Source organism: Rhinopithecus roxellana, chromosome 7 (assembly GCF_007565055.1).
Source record: "Rhinopithecus roxellana isolate Shanxi Qingling chromosome 7, ASM756505v1, whole genome shotgun sequence".
NCBI classification, from domain to species: Eukaryota; Metazoa; Chordata; class Mammalia; order Primates; family Cercopithecidae; genus Rhinopithecus; species Rhinopithecus roxellana.
Window position 1 is genome coordinate 34,004,657 of NC_044555.1, and position 12,770 is coordinate 34,017,426.

Sequence of the window (12,770 nt, forward strand, 5' to 3'; positions counted from 1 at the left end):
GAGCAGGTTCATCAGCAGAAGAGAGATTTCATCAAATTTCTGGAAGATAGGAAGTAAATGGAAGAATGGTGACTGATGGAGCATGGTGGAGGAAGCCACAGCCTGGAGTATGCACGGAGGTGATGCTTCAGAGGAAGAAGTTGCTCTTTCTCTGCAGGAGCCTGGAGTGTCTTGGTCTTGACAATGCCAGGCATGATGAAGGGTGGCAGTGAGATGTGGGGCTGAAAACAGGGATTTTAATTGAAAGGCTATATATAAAACTGTCAACTCATCCCTTTGTGTACAGTTTACAGGGGCCAGGTGTCTACCTATTAGGCAAAAAATGTGGAGTTCTTCTCTAATGAAACTGAACAACGTTAGAGAAAAGACCATGGCATTTGGCATTCAGAGAGTCTGCAGTTTAATAGTCAGATCCCTAATTATACTTACAAAAAAAAAAAAAAAAAACAGACACTGGTTGCCTAGCCCTGTCCCCATGCACAGAGAGATTTTTATTGCTGCATTCTTAAATATCAGTTAACAACCACTGATCAGCAAGCATTTGAGAAAAGACTGCAACATCAAAGACAGAGACCAAAATAAACAAACGGGAAAGAATAATCCCAAAAGGTTTCAATACATGACATTCTGGAAAAGGTAAAACTATGGACACAGTAAAAAGATCTGCTCCCCAGGCCCTTGCAGTCTGGGCTTGTGATGGGAGAGGCCGCCTCCTGGAGCCCTGAAATGCCTTTAGGGTCATTATTCCATTGTATTGATAACACCTGGTTTCCATTGTGATGTGGCCAGCCATACTAATTTCCTTATCAAACAGTAAACTGAGGGCCCGGTGAAATGGCTCATGCCTGTAAACCCAGTACTTTGAGAGGCTGAGGTGGGTGGATCACTTGAGGCCAGACATTTGAGACCACTCTGGCCAACATGGTGAAACTCTGTCTCTACTAAAAATACAAAAATTACCCTGGAGTGTTGGCGCGTGCTGTAATCCCAGCTTCTAGGGAGGCTGAGGCAGCAGAATCACTTGAACCTGGGAGGTGGAGGTTGCAGTGAGCTAAAATAGCACTGCTGCACTCGGCCTGGGCGACAGAGCAAGACTCCATCTCAAAAAAAAAAAAAAAAAAAGCAACAGTAATCTGGCCATACCCTTATTATCTCCAATCACACTTTCTCATTTCTTTTCAATGTGGATAGGCTGAAAAGTTTCCTAATTTTTAAGTTCTGCTTCCATTTTGATTAACAATTCCATTCTTAAATCATTTCTCTCTTCTCTCATTTGACTATAACCAGGCAAAAGGAACGGGTTGCTCCTTCAACACTCTGCTTAGGATTAACTTCAGCTAGTCATGGAAGAGAGAATGGAATGGTGATTGGGCATTGGGAGATATCGCTCAAAGAATAAAAATTTTCATTTAAACAGGAAGAATAGGTTCAAAAGACCTGTGGTACAACATAATGACTATGGTTAACAGCAATGTATTATATACTTGGAAATCACTAAAGGCGTAGATTTTTAGTGTCCTCACCACACACAAAAATGGTAAGTATGTGAGGCAATGCATATATTCATTAGCTAGGTGTAGCCATTTCACAATGTATACATATTTTGAAACATCAAGATGTACTCCATAAATATTTCTTTTTTTTTTTTTTTTTTTTTCTGAGACGGATTCTCGCTCTGTGGCCCGGCTGAAGTGCAGTGGCTGGATCTCAGCTCACTGCAAGCTCCGCCTCCCGGGTTTACACCATTCTCCTGCCTCAGCCTCCCGAGTAGCTAGGACTACAGGCACCCGCCACCTCGCCCGGCTAGTTTTTTGTATTTTTTAGTAGAGACAGGGTTTCACCGTGTTAGCCAGGATGGTCTCAATCTCCTGACCTCGTGATCCGCCCGTCTCGGCCTCCCAAAGTGCTGGGATTACAGGCTTGAGCCACCGCGCCCGGCCTAAATATTTCTATTTTTATTTGTCAATTTCAAAAAAAAAAAAGAAATGGGCTGGGTGTGGTTCTTGTCTTTGGTTCTGTTTATATGCTGGATTACGTTTATTGATTTGTGAATGTTGAACCAGCCTTGCATCCCAGGGATGAAGCCCACTTGATCATGGTGGATAAGCTTTTTGATGTGCTGCTGAATCCGGTTTGCCAGTATTTTATTGAGGATTTTTGCATCGATGTTCATCAGGGATATTGGTCTAAAATTTTCTCTTTTTGTTGTGTCTCTGCCAGGCTTTGGTATCAGGATGATGTTGGCCTCATAAAATGAGTTAGGGAGGATTCCCTCTTTTTCTATTGATTGGAATAGTTTCAGAAGGAATGGTACCAGCTCCTCCTTGTACCTCTGGTAGAATTCAGCTGTGAATCCATCTGGTCCTGGACTTTTTTTGGTGGGTAGGCTATTAATTATTGCCTCAATTTCAGAGCCTGCTATTGGTCTATTCAGGGATTCAACTTCTTCCTGGTTTAGTCTTGGAAGAGTGTAAGTGTCCAGGAAATTATCCATTTCTTCTAAATTTTCTAGTTTATTTGCATAGAGGTGTTTATAGTATTCTCTGATGGTAGTTTGTATTTCTGTGGGGTCAGTGGTGATATCCCCTTTATCATTTTTTATTGCGTCTATTTGATTCTTCTCTCTTTTCTTCTTTATTAGTCTTGCTAGTGGTCTGTCAATTTTGTTGATCTCTTCAAAAAACCAACTCTTGGATTCATTGATTTTTTTGGAGGGTTTTTTGTGTCTCTATCTCCTTCAGTTCTGCTCTGATCTTAGTTATTTCTTGCCTTCTGCTAGCTTTTGAATGTGTTTGCTCTTGCTTCTCCAGTTCTTTTAATTGTGATGTTAGAGTGTCAATTTTAGATCTTTCCTGCTTTCTCTTGTGGCATTTAGTGCTATAAATTTCCCTCTACACACTGCTTTAAATGTGTCCCAGAGATTCTGGTATGTTGTATCTTTGTTCTCATTGGTTTCAAAGAACATCTTTATTTCTGCTTTCATTTCGTTATGGACCCAGTAGTCATTCAGGAGCAGGTTTGTTCAGTTTCCATGTAGTTGAGCGGTTTTGATTGAGTTTCTTAGTCCTGAGTTCTAGTTTGATTGCACTGTGGTCTGAGAGACAGTTTGTTATAATTTCTGTTCTTTTACATTTGCTGAGGAGTGCTTTATTTCCAATTATGTGGTCAATTTTGGAATAAGAGTGATGTGGTGCTGAGAAGAATGTATATTCTGTTGATTTGGGGTGGAGAGTTCTATAGATGTCTATTAGGTCCGCTTGGTGCAGAGATGAGTTCAATTCCTGGATATCCTTGTTAACTTTCTGTCTCGTTGATCTGTCTAATGTTGACAGTGGAGTGTTGAAGTCTCCCATTATTATTGTATGGGAGTCTAAGTCTCTTTGTAAGTCTCTAAGGACTTGCTTTATGAATCTGGGTGCTCCTGTATTGGGTGCATATATATTTAGGATAGTTAGCTCTTCCTGTTGAATTGATCCCTTTACCATTATGTAATGGCCTTCTTTGTCTCTTTTGATCTTTGATGGTTTAAAGTCTGTTTTATCAGAGACTAGGATTGCAACCCCTGCTTTTTTGTGTTCTCCATTTGCTTGGTAGATCTTCCTCCATCCCTTTATTTTGAGCCTATGTATGTCTCTGCATGTGAGATGGGTCTCCTGAATACAGCAGACTGATGGGTCTTGACTCTTTATCCAGTTTGCCAGTCTGTGTCTTTTAATTGGAGCATTTAGTCCATTAACATTTAAGGTTAATATTGTTATGTGTGAACTTGATCCTGCCATTATGATATTAGCTGGTTATTTTGCTCGTTAGTTGATGCAGTTTTTTCCTAGCCTTGATGGTCTTTACATTTTGGCATGTTTTTGCAATGGCTGGTACCGGTTGTTCCTTTCCATGTTTAGGGCTTCCTTCAGAGTCTCTTGTAAGGCAGGCCTGGTGGTGACAAAATCTCTAAGCATTTGCTTATCTGTAAAGGATTTTATTTCTCCTTCACTTATGAAACTTAGTTTGGCTGGATATGAAATTCTGGGTTGAAAATTCTTTTCTTTAAGAATGTTGAATATTGGCCCCCACTCTCTTCTGGCTTGTAGAGTTTCTGCCGAGAGATCTGCTGTTAGTCTGATGGGCTTCCCTTTGTGGGTAACCCGACCTTTCTCTCTGGCTGCCCTTCAGATTTTTTCCCTCATTTCAACTTTGGTGAATCTGGCAATTATGTGTCTTGGAGTTGCTCTTCTGGAGGAGTATCTTTGTGGCGTTCTCTGTATTTCCTGAATTTGAATGTTGGTCTGCCCTACTAGGTTGGGGAAGTTCTCCTGGATGATATCCTGAAGAGTGTTTTCCAACTTGGTTCCATTTTCCCCCTCACTTTCAGGCACCCCAATCAGACGTAGATTTGGTCTTTTTACATAATCCCATACTTCTTGCAGGCTTTGTTCATTTCTTTTTCTTCTTTTTTCTTTTGGTTTTTCTTCTCGCTTCATTTCATTCATTTGATCCTCAATCGCTGATACTCTTTCTTCCAGTTGATCGAGTCGGTTACTGAAGCTTGTGCATTTGTCACGTATATCTCGTGTCATGGTTTTCATCTCTGTCATTTCGTTTATGACCTTCTCTGCATTAATTATTCTAGCTATCAATTCTTCCACTCTTTTTTCAAGATTTTTAGTTTCTTTGCGCTGGGTACGTAATTCCTCCTTTAGCTCTGAGAAGTTTGATGGACTGAAGCCTTCTTCTCTCATCTCGTCAAAGTCATTCTCTGACCAGCTTTGATCCGTTGCTGGCGATGAGCTGCGCTCCTTTGCAGGGGGAGATGCGCTCTTATTTTTTGAATTTCCAGCTTTTCTGCCCTGCTTCTTCCCCATCTTTGTGGTTTTATCTGCCTCTGATCTTTGATGATGGTGACGTACTGATGGGGTTTTGGTATAGGTGTTCTTCCTGTTTGATAGTTTTCCTTCTAAGAGTCAGGACCCTCAGCTGTAAGTCTGTTGGAGATTGCTTGAGGTCCACTCCAGACCCTGTTTGCCTGGGTATCAGCAGCAGAGGTTGCAGAAGATAGAATATTGCTGAACAGCGAGTGTACCTGTCTGATTCTTACTTTGGAAGCTTCCTCTCAGGGTTGTACTCCACCCTGTGAGGTGTGGGGTGTCAGACTGCCCCTAGTGGGGGATGTCTCCCAGTTAGGCTACTCAGGGGTCAGGGACCCACTTGAGCAGGCAGTCTGTCCGTTCTCAGATCTCAACCTCCGTGTTGGGAGATCCACTGCTCTCTTCAAAGCTGTCAGACAGAGTCGTTCACGTCTGCACAGGCCTCTGCTGCTTCCCCTGTTGTTGTTTAGCTGTGTCCTGTCCCCAGAGGTGGAGTCTACAGAGACAGGCAGGTTTCCTTGAGCTGCTGTGAGCTCCACCTAGTTGGAGCTTCCCAGCGGCTTTGTTTACCTACTTAAGCCTCAGCAATGGTGGGCGCCCCTCCCCCAGCCTCTCTGCTGCCTTGTGGTTAGATCGCAGACTGCTGTGCTAGCAATGAGGGAGGCTCCGTGGGCGTGGGACCCTCCCAGCCAGGTGTGGGTATAATCTCCTGGTGTGCCCGTTTCCTTGAAGCACAGTATTGGGGTGGGAGTTACCCGATTTTCCAGGTGTTGTGTGTCTCAGTTCCCCTGGCTAGGAAAAGGGATTCCCTTCCCCCTTGCGCTTCCCAGGTGAGGCGATGCCTCGCCCTGCTTCAGCTCTCGCTGGTCGGGCTGCAGCAGCTGACCAGCACCGATTGTCCGGCACTCCCCAGTGAGATGACCCCAGTACCTCAGTTGAAAATGCAGAAATCACCGGTCTTCTGTGTCGCTCGCGCCGGGGAGTTGGAGACTGGAGCTGTTCCTATTCGGCCATCTTGCTCCGCCAAGAACTGGTATTACTTCTTTATATGTTTGGTAGAATGTGACAGTGAAGCTATTCAGACCTAGGATTTTCTTTCTTAGAAGACTTTTTATTACTGATGTAATCTCATTGCTCATTATTGGTATGTTCAGGTTGTTTCTTCTTGATTGAATCTTGGTAGGTCATTTGTGTCCAGATATTTCTCCATTTCTTCTAGGATTTTCAGTTTGTTAGCATATAGTTGTTCATAATAGACTCTATGATGATTCGTATTTGTGTAGTATCCATTGTAATGTCTCCTTTTTGTTTCTGATTTTGTTTATTTAGGTCTTTTTTTTTTTTGGTTAGTCTAGCTGGCAGTCTATCAATTTTGTTTATCTTCTCAAAAACACTTTTTGAATTAGGAGGGCAGAGGAAGACCATTTCTTCCCCCAACCCCAACTGGAACACCAAATTTTAACAATTATCTACATATAGAAAAGCACCATCACAAGAACAAAAAATCAGGTGAGCAATCACAGTACCTGGATTTAGCTTCATATCTCTGAAAGAGGCATTGAATAGGGCAGGAGAGACAGTCTGGAATTGCCAACACCACACCTCTCCCATCCTCTGGCAGTGCCTGTGTGGTGCAGAGAGAGAATCTGTGTACTTTGGAGAGGGAGAGTGCGGCAGACTGGGACGACTTTACATTGAACTCAGTGCTGCCCTGCTGTAGCAGAGAATAAAGCTGTGCTAGGCTCAGCCAGCACCTGCGCATGGAGGAAGCATTTGGACCAGAGGGAAGTCAGCCATCTGAGCGGTCAGAACTTGAGTTTCTCAGCAAGCCTCACCACCATGGCTGAAGTGCTCTGGGGTCCTAGGTAAACTTGAAATGAGGTCTAGGACACAGGAACTGCCATTCCTAGGCAAATCCTAGTGTCTGGCTGGGCTTAGAGCCAGTGGACTAGGGAGACACCAGCTGGGGTAACTAAGGGAGTGCTTGTGCCCTTCCTCCCCCAACCCTAGGCAGTGCACCTCAAGGCAATGAAAGTGACTCCTTCCTTCTGTTTAAGGAGAGGAGACTGAAGAGTAAGCAAGACTTTGTCTTGCATCTTGGATACCAGCTCAGCCTCAGTAGGACAGGGCATTGGACAGAGTTGTGAGGCCCCCATTCTGGGCCCTAACTCCTGAATGACATTTCTAGATACATACTGGTCCAAAAGGGAATCCAGTGCCTTGAAGGGAAGGACCCAGTCCTGGCAGGATCCATCATGTGCTAACTAAAGAGCCCTTAGGCCCTGAATAACCAGCACTAATATGCAGGGAGTATGCTGTGGGCCTTGAGCTCTGAGATGTACTGGCTTCAGGTGTAACCCAGCACATTCCCAACTGTGAAGGCTAAGGCGAAAGGCTCCTTCTGTTTGAGAAAAGCAGAGGGAAAAGTAAAGGACACTTTGCCTTGAACTTTAGGTACCAGCTCAGCTACAATGAGGTGGAACAACACGCAGACTCTTGGGTTCCCTGAGTCCAGGCCTAGGCTCTTGGACAGCATTTCTGGACCTGCCCTGGGCCAGAAGAGAGCCCAATGCTTGAAGGGTGAGACCCAGGCCAGGCAGCATTCATCAAAAGCTGACAGAAGAGCCCTTGGGCTTTAATTAAATACCAGTCAGAATGGCTATTATTAAAAGGTCAAAGGCTGGGCATGGTGGCTCACACCTGTAATCCCCACACTTTGGGAGGCCGAGGCGGGCGATCACCTGAGATCGGGAGTTCCAGACCAGCCTGACCAACATGGAGAAACCCCGTCTCTACTAAAATTATAAAATTAGCTGGATGTGGTGGCACATGCCTGCAATCCCAGATACTCGGGAGACTGAGACAGGAGAATCGCTTGAACTTGGTAGGCAGAGGTTGCAGTGAGCCAAGATCGCACCGTTGCACTCCAGCCTGGGCGACATGAGTGAAACTCCGTCTCAAAAAAAAACTTCTGCATAGCAGAAGGAAGCAATCAAGAAAGTGAAGAGACAAGACACAGAATGGGAAAAAATACATTTGTTAAATACCCATCTGACAAGGGATTGATTAATAACCAGAATAAATAAGGAGCTCAAACAACTGTATTGGAAAAAAATCTAATACTCCAATCAAAAAATGGGCAAAATATTTGAATAGGCATTTCTCAAAAGAAGACATACGAATGACAAACAGGCATATGAAAAGGTGCTCAATACCACTGACCATCAGAAAAATGCAAATCAAAACTATAGTGAGATATTATCTCACTTCAGTTAAAATGGCTTTTACCCGGGCGGAACCAAGACTGCTATGGTTGCTGTTTGCAGTGGTCTAGGGAGGAAGAAGTTGACACACCTGGTAACGGCTGCTGTCAGACTTACACATCCCGGGACTCCCACGGTGCTTTCGAGAAGGGGTTGTTCACAATATAAACAGCAATGAGGACCTGCCCACTCCAATGGAAAACCCTTATAAAGAACCTCTTAAGAAATGTATCTTGTGTGGAAAACGTGTAAATTATAAGAATGCACAGCTTTTGTCCCAGTTTGTTTCTCCATTTACTGGATGCATTTATGGAAGGCACATTACAGGTCTTTGTGGGAAGAAACAGAAAGAAATAACAAAAGCAATCAAGAGAGCTCAAATAATGGGGTTTATGCCAGTTACATACAAAGATCCTGCATATCTCAAGGACCCTAAAGTTTGTAACATCAGATATCAGGAATAAATTCTATCACGTTACCACCAACAAACTTATTTTACAGTTAAAAAAAAAAAAAAAAAAAATGACTTTTACCCAAAAGTCAGGCAATAACAAATGCTGGTGAGGATGTGGAGAAAAGGGAACACTAATACACTGTTGGTGGGAATGTAAATTAGTACAACCACTAAGGAGAATAGTTTGGAGGTTTTTCAATAAAACTAAAAATAGAACTGCCGTATGATCCAGCAATCTTACTGCTGGGTCTATACCCAAAAGAAAGGAAATCAGTATATCAAAGAGTTATGTGCACTCTCATGCTTGTTGCAGCACAGTTTACAATAGCTAAGATTTGGAAACAACTTAAGTATCCATCAACAGATGAATGGATAAAGAAAATGTGAGCCGGGCACTGTGGCTCATGCCTGTAATCCTAGCACTTTGGGAGGCTAAGGCGGGCGGATCACCTGAGGTCAGGGGTTTGGGGCCAGCCTGGCCAACATGGTGAAACCCAGTCTCTACTGAAAATATAAAAATTAGCTGGACGTGGTGGCGGGCGCCTGTAATCCCAGCTACTTGGGAGGCTGAGGCAGGAGAATTGCTTGAACCCGGGAGGCAGAGGTTGCAGTGAGCAGAGATCGAGCCACTGCACTCCAGCCTGGGCAAAAGAGTGAGAGTCAGGATCAAACAAAAAAAAGAAAATGTGGTACTTATACACAATGGAGTACCATTCAGCCATAAAAAGAATGAATTCCTTGAGACATAACTTTAGGTTGTTTATTTGTGATCATTCTTCTTTTTGTTTTTTTGTTTGTTTGTTTTGTTTTTTTTGAGACAGAGTTTCGCTCTTGTTGCCCAGGCTGGAGTGCAGTGGTGTCATCTTAGCTCACTGCAACCTCCCAGGTTCAAGCAATTCTCCTGCCTCAGCCTCCAGAGTAGCTGGGCTTACAGACATGTGCCACCACACCTGGCTAATTTTGTATTTTTAGTAGAGACGGGGTTTCTCCATGTTGGTCAGGCAGGTCTCGAACTCCCGACCTCAGGTGATCCACCCGCCTTGGCCTCCCAAAGTGCTGGGATTACAGGCGTGTGCCACCGCGCCTGGCCGATCATTCTTCTTTTTGACTGTAGGTGTTTATTGCTATAAAATTTCCTCTTTGCTGAATCCCATAAGTTTTGGTATGTTTTGTTTCCATTTTCGTTTGCCTCAAGATATTTTTAAATTTTGTCTTTAATTTATTTATTGACCAATTGGTTGTTTAGGAGCATGTTGTTTAATTTTCATTTATTTGTGAATTTCCCAAAATTCTTTTTGTTATTTATTTCTAGTTTCATACCTTTCTGGTTGAAAAAGACACTTGATAGTATTTCAATCTAATTAAATTTGTTAAGACTTGTTTTGGCCAGGCACAGTGGCTCACGCCTGTAATCCCAGCACTTTGGGAGGCCGAGGCAGGAGGATCACCTGAGGTCAGGAGTTCAAGACCAGCCTGACCAACATGGAGAAACCCCATCTCTACTAAAAACACAAAAATTAGCTGGGCGTAGTGGCGCATGCCTGTAATCCTAGCTACTCATGAGTCTGAGGCAGGAGAATCGGTTGAATTCGGGAGATGGAGGTTGCAGTGAGCCAAGATCATGCCATTGCACTCCAGCCTGCGCAACAAGAGTGAAACTCCGTCTCAAAAAAAAAAAAAAAGACTTGTTTTGTGACCTAACGTATGCTGTACCCTGGAGAATGTTTCGTGTGCTCTTGAGAGGAATGTGTATTCTGTTGCCATTGAATGGAATGTTTTTTATATGTCTGCTCTGTCCATTTGGTCTAAAGTGTATTTCAAGTCTAATATTCCCTTATTAATTTCCTGACTTGATGATCTGTCTATTGTTGAAAGTAGGGTATTTAAGTTTCCTAATATTATTATATTACAGTCTGTGTTTGAATCTATTAACATTTGCTTTATATATGTAGGTGCTCCAATGTTGTATGCATATATATTTATAATATATCTTCTTGATAAATTGTTTGCTTTATCATTATATAATGACACTCTTAGTCTCTGTATTAGTCCATTCTCACATTGCTATACAGAAATACCTGAGACTGGGTAATTTATAAAGAAAAGAGGTTTAATTGGCTCACAATTCTGCAGGCTGTACAGGATGCATGCTGCTGGCATCTGCTTGGCTTCTGGGGAGACCTCAGGAAACTTACAATCATGGCAAAAGGCTAAGGAAGAGCAGTAATGTCACATGGCCAGAGCAGGAGTGAGAGAGAGAGGGCCAGAGGTGCCACACACTTTTAAACAACCAGATCTCACGAGAACCCATTCACTATCACAAGGACAGTATCAAGGGGGATGGTGCAAAACCATTCATGAGAAATCCTTTGCCATGATCCAAAAACCTCCCATTAGGCCTCACCTCTAACATTAGGGATTACAATTCAACATGAGATTTGGTGGGGACACAGATCCAAACCGTATCAGTCTTGTTTTAGTTTTTGACCTAAAGTTTATTTTGTCTTAAATACGTATCACTACCCCTGTTCTCTTTTGGTTTTCATTTGCATCCCATCCTTTCACTTTCAATCCATGTGTGACCTTAAAAGTTAAGTGAGTCTCTTCTAGGGAGCACATAGTTGGGTCTTGTTTTTTATTCATTCAGTCACTCTATGCCTTTTGATTGGAGAATTTAATCAAGATAATTATTGATAGATAAGAACTTCTGCTATTTTGTTGTTTTTCTGTTTTTTTTGTTTTTGTTTTTGTTTTTTTCTTAGATGGAATTTCACTCTTGTTGCCCAGACTGGAGTGCAATGGCACTATCTCAGTTCACTGCAACCTCCGCCTCCCAGGTTCAAGTGATTCTCCTGCCTCAGCCTCCCGAGTAGCTGGGATTACAGGTATGTGCCACCAGGCCGGGCTAATTTTTGTATTTTTAGTAGAGACTGAATTTTGCCATGTTGGCCAGGCTGGTCTCAAACTCCTGACCTCAGGAGTTTGATCTGCCTGCCTTGGCCTCCCAAAGTGCTGGGATTACAGGCATGAGCCACCGTGCCTGGCCTTTCTGGTTATTTTATAGAGCCTTTGTTCTTTCTCTTGCTGTCTTTCTTTATGATTAGATTATTTTCTCTAGTACTATACTTTGATTACTTACTTTTTATCATTGTATGTCTACTATAGGTTTGTTTTGTGGTTACCATGAGGCTTACATAAAACATCTTACAGATACGACAAGCTAGTTTGAGCTGATAACAACTTGACTCTGATCACATTAAACAACTGTAAACTTTAACTCCACCCTGCACACATTTTATGTGTACAATGATACAATTTACATATTTTATATTGTATATCCCTTAATTATTGTAGCTATTATGTTTTTAAGCTTTAAAAACACTGATCATATTTCAGATTATTGCACACTGAGATGGTCTTTCTGCCAGCACTTCATGGTTACACCATATCATTTGCAACTGTGCTTTTGTATGGCTTTTTAAAAAAGTCTTATTTTATTTTTTAATTGTATGTACTTATGGGGTACAATGTAATGTTTTGATACATGCATACACGTGGAATTAATTAGTATATACATCACATCAAATATTTATTATTTCTTTGTGGGAAGAATATTGATTGATTAATTGATGGATAGAGACAGGGTCTAACTATGTTGCGCAGGCTGGTCTCAAAGTCCTCAACTCAAGTGATCCTCCCACCTCAGCCTCTCAAAGCACTGGGATTATAGGCCTGAGCCACCATGCTTGGCTGAAAGAACATTTTTAAATATTCTCTTTTAGCTATTCTGAAATATACATTAGTATTAACTATAGTCCCTGTGCTGTGCAATGGTACACCAGAACTTATTAATCTAACTGTAACATTGTAATCATTGACCAACATCTCCCCTTTGCCTGTCCATTCCCACCCCTTTCTCCTCAGCCTCTGGTAACCACCATTCTACTCTCTACTTCTAGGAGTTAAGCTCTTTTAGATTCCAGATAAAAGTGAGATCATATGGTTTCTGTCTCTCTGTGCCTGGCTTATTTCACTTAACATAATGTTCTCTAGGTTTATTCATTCATTCAAGTTGTTACAAATAGAATTTCCTGTTCTTTTAAGGGTGAGTAGTGTTCAATTGTGTGTGTGTATATATATATATATGAGACATACATATATGTCTGTTTTGTGGTTACCATGAGGCTTACG

At 42.3% G+C, this 12,770-nt stretch overlaps 1 pseudogene; it reads left to right on the plus strand.

Moving 5' to 3' along the window:
- The first annotated feature begins 8,171 nt into the window (after positions 1-8,171).
- LOC104680855 lies at positions 8,172-8,589 on the plus strand (annotated as a pseudogene).
- The last annotated feature ends 4,181 nt before the right edge of the window (positions 8,590-12,770 follow it).